General features: G+C 36.7%; 1 protein-coding gene across 11 annotated transcripts in view; it reads left to right on the top strand.

The window, feature by feature from the left end:
- Positions 1-12,745, top strand: part of DGKB (diacylglycerol kinase beta) — an 863,998-nt gene that overhangs the window by 194,671 nt on the left and 656,582 nt on the right. Inside the window, exon 1 of one of the 11 annotated variants that reach the window (XM_057304224.1) lies at positions 8,837-9,041. The exons of the other annotated variants lie outside the window; for them this stretch is intronic. The gene's annotated coding sequence lies outside the window, so the exon portion shown is untranslated. Of the gene's footprint in view, positions 1-8,836; positions 9,042-12,745 lie in introns of those variants that run through there. 11 annotated transcript variants of the gene reach the window in all.

Below are 12,745 nucleotides of genomic sequence, written 5' to 3'. Positions count from 1 at the left end.
CTTCTCTACTTGTAAACACACTTTATTTTAATATTTATATTTATCTCATAGCCAGTATAGACTGAAAAGTTTAACTGAAGAAATGCATCCTCAGTTTCTCAAACTAACTTCAAGGACATATACCACACAGGTTGTTAATTTCACTACAGTGAATATAAAGATAATGAATCTTGTTATTAAATTTCCACAATCTTATAGCATTTGCCTTTTTGATAAAATGTTCTGTTAAATTTGCCCCAAATCAATCTCTATGTATATGCATTTTTAATGCATAGTGCAGGTAGCTATGATTCCTGTTACAATTTTTTTTTTAAAAGATTTTATTTATTTGAGAGAGAGAGAGAGAGAGCATGAGCAGGGGGAAAGGGAGGGGGAGAGGCAGAGGGAAAAGCAGACTTCCTACTGAGCAGGGAGCCCAACACAGAGCTTGATCTCAGGACTCTGGGATCAGGACCTGAGCTGAAGGCAGATGCTTTACCAACTGAGCCACCTAGGTGCCCCTCCTGTTAAAAATTTTAATACAGATTCTTCTTTTCAGGTTCCTTGTTATTCTAGAAGTTATAGAAATCTAAGTTTCAATTTAAGAAAAATTTACTTTAAGGTTAAATCACATAAGATACAATAGAAAGCATTTAAGCTCCCCCCCCCCAAACGAAAATAAAACAAAGGAAACCTCTACCCGTCATCTTAAGGTAGTCTTGTCTACAATGTCGATAAGATAAATCTTGTTTTTTTTAAAAGATTTTATTTACTTATTTGAGAGAAGAGAGCATGAGCAGAGAGAGGGAGAAGCAGACTCCCTGCTGAGCAGAGAGCCTGATGTGGGGCTCAGTCCCAGGACCCTGAGATCATGACCTGAGCTAAAGGCAGACACTTAACCGGCTGAGCCACCCATGCACCGCAAGATAAACCTTATTTAAGCAGTTAAATAGCTTAAAGCTAAAGTATCTATTTGTTTGAAATTTATAGCCTGCTGTTTTAAATGTTTAGCTGCCAAATGAAAGCTATCTCTTCTCTTTTAAAAAATGAGATTTGAAATGATTTTTGTTACAACTTCATATCTATACAACTGAAAAATCTTTGAATGCCTTCTGTTTGTAGGGCTTTATGCAAATATAAACATAAACTGGCCTGTAAGTCCAGTGAAGAGACAAATAAATAAATGACCTCCAAAGTGTTAGAGAGACTGATTGGATGTCATGCTAGGGTTAGAGAAGGCCCAGAAGCAGAATTAATTAAATCTACCTATCTGGCTTCTTAGGAAAAAAAATTAAAAAAAAAAAAAAAAAGGAAAGAATAGAAAAGGGTAAAGAAAAGAGTCACAACAAAGTCACAATAGAATATGTATGCTGTGTCTTTAAAACAAAAAACATTGGTCTAAATAATAGTGAGGTCATGCAATATAAAATCTGACCATTTTTAGGAGTTTGTCCTGAAATTCACTGTGTGGATGACCACCGCTAAATCAATTATACTGTAATCCACATCCATCATGGAGACAGCCAAATAAATGGCTAGACTATATTAGAGTTTGCTAATTTCCCACATAAAACTTCAATTTCAGAACTACATTTTCTCTCTCCTAAGCTTTCTATTTTGTGCTTTACATCATGTTTTGCTGCATTTTCTATGGTTCCTTACTATGTATGTAGCTGTGGACTTCATGTGTTGTGGGAGCTCAAGAAAGTTTGATTGAAAGCTTCTTCGGTAATTCATGTGATTTATCACTGCTCAGTTAGACCTCTTTACAACATGAGTTGCCTTCTTTGAAGTAGATGGAGAACTCTCTCTGATTTAAAGAACTGTCTCTTAGGGTCACAGTATGCTTGCTGCCCCAGGGGAATCATGCAGATTCCACCAGTGTCATTCAGTTTAAAAAAGTAAATAACTGGAAAGTCAAGTATGTAAACATTAACCCCAGAAATCGTGACTCTAATGAAGGGAAGAGGTAAAAGTCCGTGTGCATGTGTGCGTGTGTGCGCAGGTGCACTCATGTGCATATGGGTGTGGGTGTGTATGCATGTGTAGGCATAGGCATGCATGTGCACGTTCTCCACACATGCAGAGTTCTGGCAGGCAGTATGTTGTGTGTTTTACCTGTACCAAATTTTTTGATTCTCTAGACCATTCTGTGTGGTGGATGCTAATATCCTCATTTTGAGATACGGACAATTGCATTGCCTTCTCTGGCATGCTTTAAGGATAAAACCAAGTTACTAACATCTTTCTGGAAGGAGTTTGTACACATGACTGGTGCCCCAGCTTTTATGGCTGCCACCTGAGGAATGGGACCCCAGAACACCTGGCTCTGATAGCCAACAGGTCTTACTTTCATGATTCCAACAGGTCTATATCAAATAAAGAAGTTTTATTTTTACAAATTCTATTAATTACAGGGACACCTGGAGGCTCAGTCAGTTAAGTATCTGGCTCTTGATTTCGGCTTAGGTCATGATCTCCGGGTTATGGGTTCGAGCTCTGCGTTGGGCTCTGTGCTCAGTGGGGAGTCTGCTTGGGATTCTCTCTCTCTCCCTCTGCCCCTCCCCCTACTCTCTCTCTCTCTAAAATCAATCAATCAATCATTAAATAAAAATATTACTATTTACAGCCTTATTGAAGTTTAAATGACATGTAAAATGTCAAGATATTTCAAATATACATTATGGTGATTTGATATATGTATCCATTGTGAAAGGATGCCCCCACCTACTTAACATATTCATCACCCATTTGTTTATTTATTGACAACATTTAAAGTTGCACTCTCAGCAAATTTTGATGATACAATATAGTATTATCAATTGTAGTCACCATGTTTTACATAAGATCTTCAGACCTTATTCACATTAAGTTGAAAGTTTGTACTCTTTTCCCAACCTTTCCCTATTTACCTCACTTCAACTCCCTATGATCACTTTTCTGCTCTCTCTTTCTATGAGATTGGTTTTTTTTTTGTTTGTTTAACAGGTTTCACATATAAGTGATAATATGCAGTAATTGGCTCTCTCTGTCTGGCTTGTTTCACTTAATATATATCATATCTTCTTTATCCATTCATCCATCCATTGACAGACACTTAGGTTGTTCCCCTATCTTAGCTTTTGGGAATAATGCTGCAAAGAACATGAAAGTATAGATACCTCTTCAAGATTGTGATTCCATTTCCTTTGGATATACATGCAGAAGTAGGAATATTGGACCATATGGTAGTTCTATTTTTAGTTTCTTGAGGAACCTCATAGTGTTTTCCATAGTGGCTGTACCACTTTACATTCAGATCAGTAATTCAAGGGTTCTCTTTTCTCGACAACCTCACCAACATTTATCTCTTGTATTTTTGATAATAAACATCCTAACAAGTGTGAGGTTACACACACACACACACACACACTGTATATATATATATATATATATATATATATACACTTATATATATATTATTTAGATGTATATATGTGTGTGTATGTATGTATATATGTGTATATATATATATATATGTATATATAGGTGTGTGTGGGTATGTGTGTGTGTGTGTATATATATATATATATGTAGTGGAATATTATTTAGCCTTAAAAGAGAAGGAAATTCTACCATTTGCCATTTGCAACAATATGAATGAAAGTGGAGTGCTTATGTAAGTTAAATGAAACAGGCAGAGAAAAACAAATACTGCATGGTTACACTTGTGGAATAATTAAAAAAAAAAAAAGTTGTACTTCTAATAGAGAATCAGAATGGTTGTGGCCATGGGCTAGGGGTCAGGAAAATGGGGAGAGACTGGTAAAATGATATGAACTTTCAGTTTTAAGATGAATAAGGAAGGATATAATGAATAACATAGTAACTATATTTGATAATACTGAACTGTGTAATTCAAATTTGCTGAGAGAGTAGCACTTAAGTGTTTCAGCAAAAAACAAATCAAATGTGTGAGGTAATGGATATATTAATTAACTTGGTATGGGAATCTTTTTACATAGTATATGCACATCGAATCATCACATTGTACATTTTAAATATATTCCAGTTTTGCAAACTGTATTCTAATAAAGCTGAAAAAAATCTTATAAATGTGAAAATTGAGGTGTGGAAAGACAGTTTTTCCAAGGTCATGTAGTTAGTCACTGACACACCTAGGAATTAAAATATGCCTTTTTTTTGGTGCCAAAACATGCATGTCTAACATTGCTATTCCTAGCCAGAGAGTTTAGTGGAGATTGGTAAATGACCTTCTCATCAATAAGCCATGGTGACCTGATGTGTTATTTCCTATATTTCCAAATCCTAGATTTGGTCTAAGAGCCTATTCAAATACAATATTTTATGATTTTTATTCTTTCTAAAGGTAGGCCCTTTTCTGGATCTTTCATAACTTTCCAGCCTACATGTACTTATTCATGGTTTGAAAACCACTGGAAAAGTTTCCATATTACAATCTACTTTATTTAGGAAGTAGCTGTCCTCTCATCATTTAAGTCAAAGTTGGTGAAGATTTTAATCACACTTGATATAAATTAAGATATTTGATTTTTCTTAAATGTAACAAAGTTAAAAAGTGTTTAAATTATAGAGTAAGAATACATTTACTTAGGGACCATATGTCCTTTAGAAGCAGATGCTATGAGTGTTTGGACTGTGTTTCTCTTTCCAATGCTTTGTACATAATAGATATTCAATAAATATTTGTTGAATAACATGACAAGGTATTTTTAAGTACTAGTTCACATAAAAAGGTGTGATTAAATATGGATTTATTTTTACTTTAAGTAATCTATGCTATGTCACTAAGTTTTGCTTTTTGTGAATTTGTTTTAAGAATTATCTTACTTAAATTCATAAAAAGTCAATAAAGATTATCTTGCTTATAATCCTTGTTACAGGACTAACATTTTAGGAACACACACACGTAAATGTATAATGACCTATTTTCTATTTTCTTTTTTTTTTTTTTTTTTCTTTTTGGATAAGCCTATAACTTCTAGGGAATGTTTTTTTTCCCCCAAGTTTTTATTAGTTAACACACAGTGTAATATTAGTATCAGGTGTAGAATTTAGTGATTAGCACTTCCATACAACACCCGGTGCTCATCACAATATGCACACTCCTTAATCCCCATCACCTATTTCACCCATCTCCCCAGTCACCTCCCTCCCCTTTAGGAACCATCAGTTTGTTCTCTGGAGTTAAGAGTCTGTTTCTTGGTGTTCCTCTCTTTTCCTCCCCCCATTTTCATTTGTTTAGTTTCTTAAATTCCACATATGAGTGAAATCATACGGTATTTGCCTTTCTCTGACTTACTTATCCTAATACTCTTTAGCGCCATCCACATCCTTGCAAATGGCAAGATTTAATTCTTTCTTATGGCTAATATTCCATTGTATATATATACCACATCTTTATCCATTTATCAGTTGATGGACATTTGGGCTTTATTTATATCCATAATTTGGATGTTGTTGATAATGCTGCAGGTTACATGTATCCGTTTGAAGTAGCTCTTGTGTATCCTTTGGGTAAATACCTATACTGCAATTGCTGGATCATAGGGTAGCTCTATTTTTAGCTTTCTGAGTAAACTCCATACTGTTTTCCAGAGTGGCTGCAGCAGTGTGTATTTCTACCAACAGTGTAAGACGGTTCCCTTTTTTCTGCATCCTCCCTAACACCTATTGTTTCCTGTGAACAACCTATTTTCTTAAACATCTAGTCTAGCACCCACTAGAGTAGGTACAGATTTGGAAGTCAAAGTGGGGGAAAACCGAGCATTTCTCAGGGATGGATAGGTCCTGATGTTACTGATTTGCAGAAATCTCAGGAAATGAGACTTTAGGGAATTCATATTGGTTGAATTCATATAGTAAGTAGAAAAATCGTTTTGGAAAAGTATTGGGGACAGACATTTATTATGAAGATTTGTAGAGTCTGTGAAAATTTACTTTGAGACAACACAAAGTGAGTCGAAAGTGTTAATTATTTTACAGCATAGGAAAGACTGGAAGAATTTAAACATTCTTCTTCTCACTTATCTTCCCAATATCTTGCATCCAGAAATTAATTTATTTATGCATCTACTCATTTATTAGACAACTACCTACTGAGCACATAGCACATTCTAAGCACTTTGCTGGAGGCTAGAGACACGTGAGTGAACTAAGCAGACAAGGCTTCTGCTGCTGCAGAGCTGGCCGTCCTTGGGCTTTTCTACAGTGAACAAAGATGAATTAAATTACAAAATTTAGTTTGGTAATACATGTTTTGATGACAAAAGAAATTTAGTTGGGAATTAAGATATTATTTATTTCTGTATACCCATAAATTGTTGATTTTGTTGATTAATGGAAATTTATAGACAAGTTTAGTTTTCTGTCATTTTTTTTTGAGATTGATTAATTATACAAAGATCCTTATGAAGTTTCTAAAATCCACTGATGGGGGCATTTATGGACAAATTGGGCCTTCTATTTCAAATATATTTCTAAGTAGGGTGGATAATCTTTGCCTACTTCCTTACATTGCATTTAATATAAGTATGAAAATGTGAATTACAGATTTTTAACAATGTTAATAGTGTGTTTTATGGAAGTTATTTAATAAACAGACAAAAATTGGGCAAAAATATTTGACTATTTGGCATTATGTTTGTTTGTTTTTTTTTTAAAGATTTTATTTATTTATTTATTCGACAGAGATAGAGACAGCCAGCGAGAGAGGGAACACAAGCAGGGGGAGTGGGAGAGGAAGAAGCAGGCTCATAGCGGAGGAGCCTGACGTGGGGCTCGATCCCGTAACGCTGGGATCACGCCCTGAGCCGAAGGCAGACGCTTAAACGCTGTGCCACCCAGGAGCCCCTGGCATTATGTTTTATTAGGATTGTGATATTTAAAAAAATTCTGTATATTCTTCAAATTTAGTATACTGTACGACTTTTAAAACAAACATCATATACTTTCTGTTATAATTGCAGTAAGGTTGATTTTGGTAAATTGATATTTATTGGATAATTAATAAATGGTTTGCACATTAACTGGGCTTTGTTTACCTAAAATCAGTGATTTTCTAATATAAACAGATCAAGAGATTTATTACTTAATCCTTTTGGGTTCCTTTCCTCCTTCTGGGTCCTCTGTTATATTTGTTACACTTCCTTCTTTTTTTTTAGTAACATCTGTCCAAATTAACCCTGATTATACACACCTAACAAATGGGAAAATATATGACAAATATAAAAACAGCTCAGAGCAGAGCAGAAATAATTAATGGTGTGCATTACAATTACAATCAAAAGGAATTAAGTTTATTTTTAGCTTAGCAACTGAATGTTCCAAGTGGATTAATAGTACTATCAATTAAGTGTCATACATCTGTATATATGTGTGTGCACATACATGTGTGTCTAGTTAGGAGGGGTTGTTTGTGGTTATCCAGTCTATTACAGAAAAAAAAAAAAAACACGAAAACTATTGCTAGAGCAAATTAAGTTAGTTATTAAGAAGTATTCTTGTCTTTAGGGGTTTTGAGAACTTCATTCAGTTCTAAATTCAGCTCAGCTTCACCTTATGTGAGAATAAGCTGGAGATAAATCGGGGCAGAGAATGAGCAACCAATAAGGAGAGAAAGGGAGACTCCACAGGCAGCAGTAACCAGTAGGTTTCACCAGAATTTCTAGCTGACAGAAATATTGATGCATTGAAATCACAGTGGATAGTATGCACCGAAGACAAGAGCCAACAAGGGACGTGTGTTTATCAAGATATCCTGCATTTAAGCTTCTAAACACCATCCTTAATAGCTGTCTGGTTTTGCACACATTTTATAAAATAGACATAATTATTTATTGGCTTACATTTGTATTACTCCAATGCATTATTTTACACATGTGGCTTATCATTTTTATCTGTACCCTCACGGGTTACACATACAAACAATTTCCTTTTTAATATTTGCCGGCTTTTCCCCATCCCTTCCTACTTTATCCTCATCCATCCTTCAGTCACCTGCTCCCAGGTTACCAAGTTAGAATGCAGAAATAGAGTGTGCAGCTGTTAGAATTGCCAGAAGTGGGTTAGGCAAGTGGTTGATGAACAATGACCCATCAAGGACTGTAGTTAGCGAAAGGGTGGGGAGACGGGTATCAAGTTTCCTGTTGAAGGGGAAATGTATCCTGAATGGTAGTAATTGCAGTGAATCAAGCTTAATGTCTCAACAACAGCCACTCATACCTGCACAGTCTCCTCCCTCCTCTTATAACTGGTCCAGCAGTTAAATAGCTGTAAAGCACTGTCTCTCTGTCTCCTTCTCCCTGAGCTCCAACAGCAATAGTAGCAACAGCAGCTGTAGAAGCGGCAGCTAGAGATAGGCAGGGCTGTTGCTTGCAGCCGCGCAGATTGCCTCCTCCTCACCACACGCACACACATACACACACGCACTGCACAGATTTCCAATATCAACGCGTCTTGATATAAATGAAGGACTCAAAGAGATGAGAGAAGAGCATGAGTCATGGACAACAGGTATTTCATCTCTGACAATTCCCATTTCCTTCTGATGCTTATTGGTATGGATAATAAAATAACCGTTTGTGATGCCTAGCCTGAGTGGGAGACTGGAGGTGGCCGCGCAGAGGAGGGGAAGCGGGCGTGCGAGGTGGGGAACGGGGATGCCAAAGATGACTTTCAGGCTCGGGAAACCTACATCTCTCAGCCTCCGCTGTTTCTGAGTTGCAAATTGTCAGGGACGGGTGGGCTGCAGGCAGCCTGTGTTGTTGACTGGAAGTCGATTTGCATCTTTCAGACACTAGTTAGAATGGGCCGTGCGTGGTGAAAGGGGGTGGAAGTCGGGGGGGGAGGAGATGCCGCGAGCGGAGTTCTTGAAGCTCCACTCCTCTGGGGAAGCCGAGCTGTGAGGCAGCCTTCCCCACCGAGCCGAGAGCGTGTGAATTGGAAGGGATCCTGAGAGCTGGCTGGTCCCAGGTCCTCTCCGGAAAAGCGGTTGCTCTCGCTTCGGAGATGCGCCCAGTCTTCGCCTGCATCACACTGCAGTAAGTTAAACTCGACACGGTTGGCAATTTGAGTGGCTTCTGGGTTTGTGCTGCGGGGGAAGGGAGGCTGAGAAGAAATGGCGAGGAAAGTTAGAAAAGCATAGCTTTGAATTCTCCTTGAGATGTGAAATCGGTTTGTCTCTCTGACTCCCGTCCTAGTTATGCTATAGTTGGTTTACTCTTGGTTATTTGCTGACGGATGTGGCTTGTCGGTTAGGTATGCATAAAGCGCCTAGTCCATTGTGATTTTAGGGAACAAAACTGGTAAATGCGTCCTACATTTAATTACTAGAGGGAGCTCCTGAAAGTTACTAATGGATGACACTTTGCCTTTCCGATAGAAAATTCGTGAAGAGGCTGGCTTAGACTTTTAAACGCCCAGCTAATTGTCTCAAGTTTCATTCCAGACTTAGTCCTAATCTGCAAAATAAAGAAGCAATCAACAAGCAAAATGAAACAAAGGTCTTTGATTTACTTTATTATATTAAAATAAAATGTGAAGTAGGTCTCTAGATAACTGCCAGGCAACAGCCTAGGAGACACTGATGATTTGATAAACATTCAAATACTCTTTAGGGGGTGGGAGTGCTGGATTCCCCCAGTTTCTTTTGACTGCAGTCATCTTCTCCACTAGCTAAGCAGTCCCTTCCTTGTGATTTCAAAGTGGGGGTTTTTACATAGATGGCTTTATACTTCGAACCAAGCAGCATTGTGGTCCCTGGCAAAAAAGGAAGGCTTAAAAAACTTTTGAACAACTACTTCAACTGGTTGCTCAAATTGCAGATAACAAACTCTTAAAAGGAGGTAAAAACAGGTCAGCCACGGCCAGCTCATTGTAAAGCAAATGACCAAATAAATGTGAATGCAGGCAGAATACTAAAGTTCTCTTTTAGAGGGGAACCAGAAATAATCTAAAAATGCTGGCATATTTCTAACCAGGTTTTCTTTTAAACTGACCAGATTTTTTTTTTTTTTTAATGAAGCAAAGAAGAAGGAATCTCTCAAGTAGAAAAGACATGTTGCACAAAAAATATTAGACTTAGTTGTAGGATCACAGGGAAAATTGTGGTATTACTATAGTTTTCTCCAGGAAAGATTAATGAAAAAGCAGAGAGTACCCAAAACAGAATCCAGGATTTTAAGCTGGATTCTTCCATAGGCTATCATAAATTCTATAGGATATAGAGCTATCAAAACTTATGAAACAACTACTGTGAAATGCAAAGTAATTCTGAAATTCTCCATCTTTAGAAAAGAGAAAACTAAGAATCACTCTTTCCAGTTATTTCAGTTTTTAATTGTTACTCCTCAAATATACCTAATCTTCATTATTTTATTAAGAAATAAAACATATCCTGAATGTAATTTGAATGACTGCCTACTCATCACAGGGATATCCAGATAAAATATTTTTGTCATGGAAATAATCAGTTATTAGAAGTAACCTATTCCATTGCACATATTTCTCGGTGTAAAACTCTACATATAACTTTGTAAATCACCAAGTAAAATATAATCCAGAAGATATGTTGTGATAGTGCATACATGAGAGTGGTTAAAAACTTTAGACAACAATAAAAATGAAAAGGAAGCATCCACACAGAAGACTAAAAGAATATGGTTGGAGCCAGTTTGTAAGTAACTCTAGAATAGATCACTACCTGAACTTCAAGCATTAGCTAAAGAGAAGAAAAATTGGGCTAAGAGGCTGAATGGAATTGCTAGGAATTTGAATTGCATCGGGATTTGTCAGACTATCTTTTAAGATAGAAACATAGGTAGACAAGTCAAGTTTTGGGAATAGCTTTGTTTCATCATTTGGTTGACCTCACTTTAAGCCTCATGTTGCACTTCATGTTATGTGTGAGAAGAAGATTTTAAAAACTATTTTTGAAATAAAGCAATTATTTTAAAGTTTAAACCATTGGTAAGTTTTGCTGGGAAAAGTGTCTGAACTAGGCAAGTATCCTATGACTCATGCTTTCCTTGCACACTATGCAAAGAGGGAAGAGTTGTAGCCAGACAAGCCAAAGATAGATGCTGGTCCCTCAATCTAATTCTGCCTGCTAATAATGACTATGATGTTGATATATAGGCTTGAAATGACATGTTAAGAATATCCTTTCCTGGATGCTTCTCCCACTGGCTGGCCTCAGGAACAGAACTGTAGTTATGTATGCATGATGCTGTTGCAATATTCTCTTAAGGGTAATACTTCTAGCCCAGAAGCATCTGCCTGGAGGAAGATCTAGGCAAGAATTTGAAACCTCTTCCTATTGCTTCTCTCCCATTCATGACATTTTATCTCTCTTTTAAAACACCAATACAAAATCTGACCTCAAGCAAGAATCCTATGTATTTGTTCATCTTTAGGTATTAATTATGAAGTGGGTCCAACCCCTTGATAGCTCCTTGGTTTATTTGCATGTATGATTTATTCACCATAAAGTACATGAATATTTCACAGTTATTGTGAGTACACAAATGGCAGGTACTAGGTTAAGTACTCTGAAAATGTCTTCTCATTTATGGGATAATAGCTACAGGAGAGATGGCATTTTCTCCCCTTCATAAGAAACTAAATCACAGAACAAATAAGCAAATTACCAAAAGCAACATATTTATAGTAAATAGTGGGCTAGGATAAACTCTTAATCACTTTGCCCGTTTGTTTTATTAAAATGGTACTCTACCATGTTCTAGTGGAGTGAACTTGTCGGTTTGTAGGTGGAGTACATTGAGAGTGCTTGAGAAATCATAGAAATCAGGAGAAAACTCCTTGCTTTATTGATACCCAAGATTGGATCTACCCAAATTAAAACCTGAATTGACGCCAAATCCAAACTTGGCATACTCCACTATTCCAATTTCAGTGTTCAGGTCTGGCTTCATGAACCATGAAAATGAGGGTGGGGACATCTTTTTCAGGAAGGAAAATGATGGAGTTAATATGGGAAGAGAGAAGTTGGAAGACCCAAAAACCAAGAGGGATAAAAGGAAAATAAGAGGAGGCTTATCATGGTGGGAGACTGGTAGGAGAAATTGTCCAGATACTGTGTCCCGAGGACACTAAAAAACAAACTCTTTGGACCGCATGTGGGGTGGGTAGATAAAGCACAGATTTAAAACATCTCTTTAAGTAGTTGTAAGGTCTGATTGTAAAAATTAGATTAGGCTTGTCTTCAGATAATCTCCTTTACACTTTTTTTTTTTTAAGAGTAAAAATGATGATTCAAAGGCAAGTGGGGGCTGAAAGGCCTGATGATGACCAAAGGAGTAAAACAGTGTGTGGAAATACCACTGGTTCTTGCATGATCACTTTCTGAAAATTTGCCAGGAAATGAAAGGCCATCTTTAACTGGTGAGGATAAAAACAAAATGGTTCATTTAGGTAAAATCGGAAGTGTTAAGGAGAATAACATGATTACTGTCACTTGTCTTCTTATCACGGAAGACAAACACTAACAAGGAATAAAATGAAAATGTTATGGGCATAACGCCAAACAATATTTTAAGATTGGTCTTTCTCAGCAGGCTAAATTTAAACAGCTGAAATTCTTTTTTAAGTATTATCTGAGTCAACAATTTGAAATGAAGGATTTGTCTTGAACAGGGAATCTGTATTGCCTTGTAAGTTTGAAACACAATGTCCTTGACTCAGTTATTTTTTATTGGCAATATGCCAATCACTACAGAGCAAGGAG

Source organism: Ursus arctos, unplaced genomic scaffold (genome assembly GCF_023065955.2).
Source record: "Ursus arctos isolate Adak ecotype North America unplaced genomic scaffold, UrsArc2.0 scaffold_3, whole genome shotgun sequence".
Taxonomy (NCBI): domain Eukaryota; kingdom Metazoa; phylum Chordata; class Mammalia; order Carnivora; family Ursidae; genus Ursus; species Ursus arctos.
Note: the sequence above shows the minus strand (reverse complement) of the source record. Positions and strands in the feature narration are given on the sequence as shown.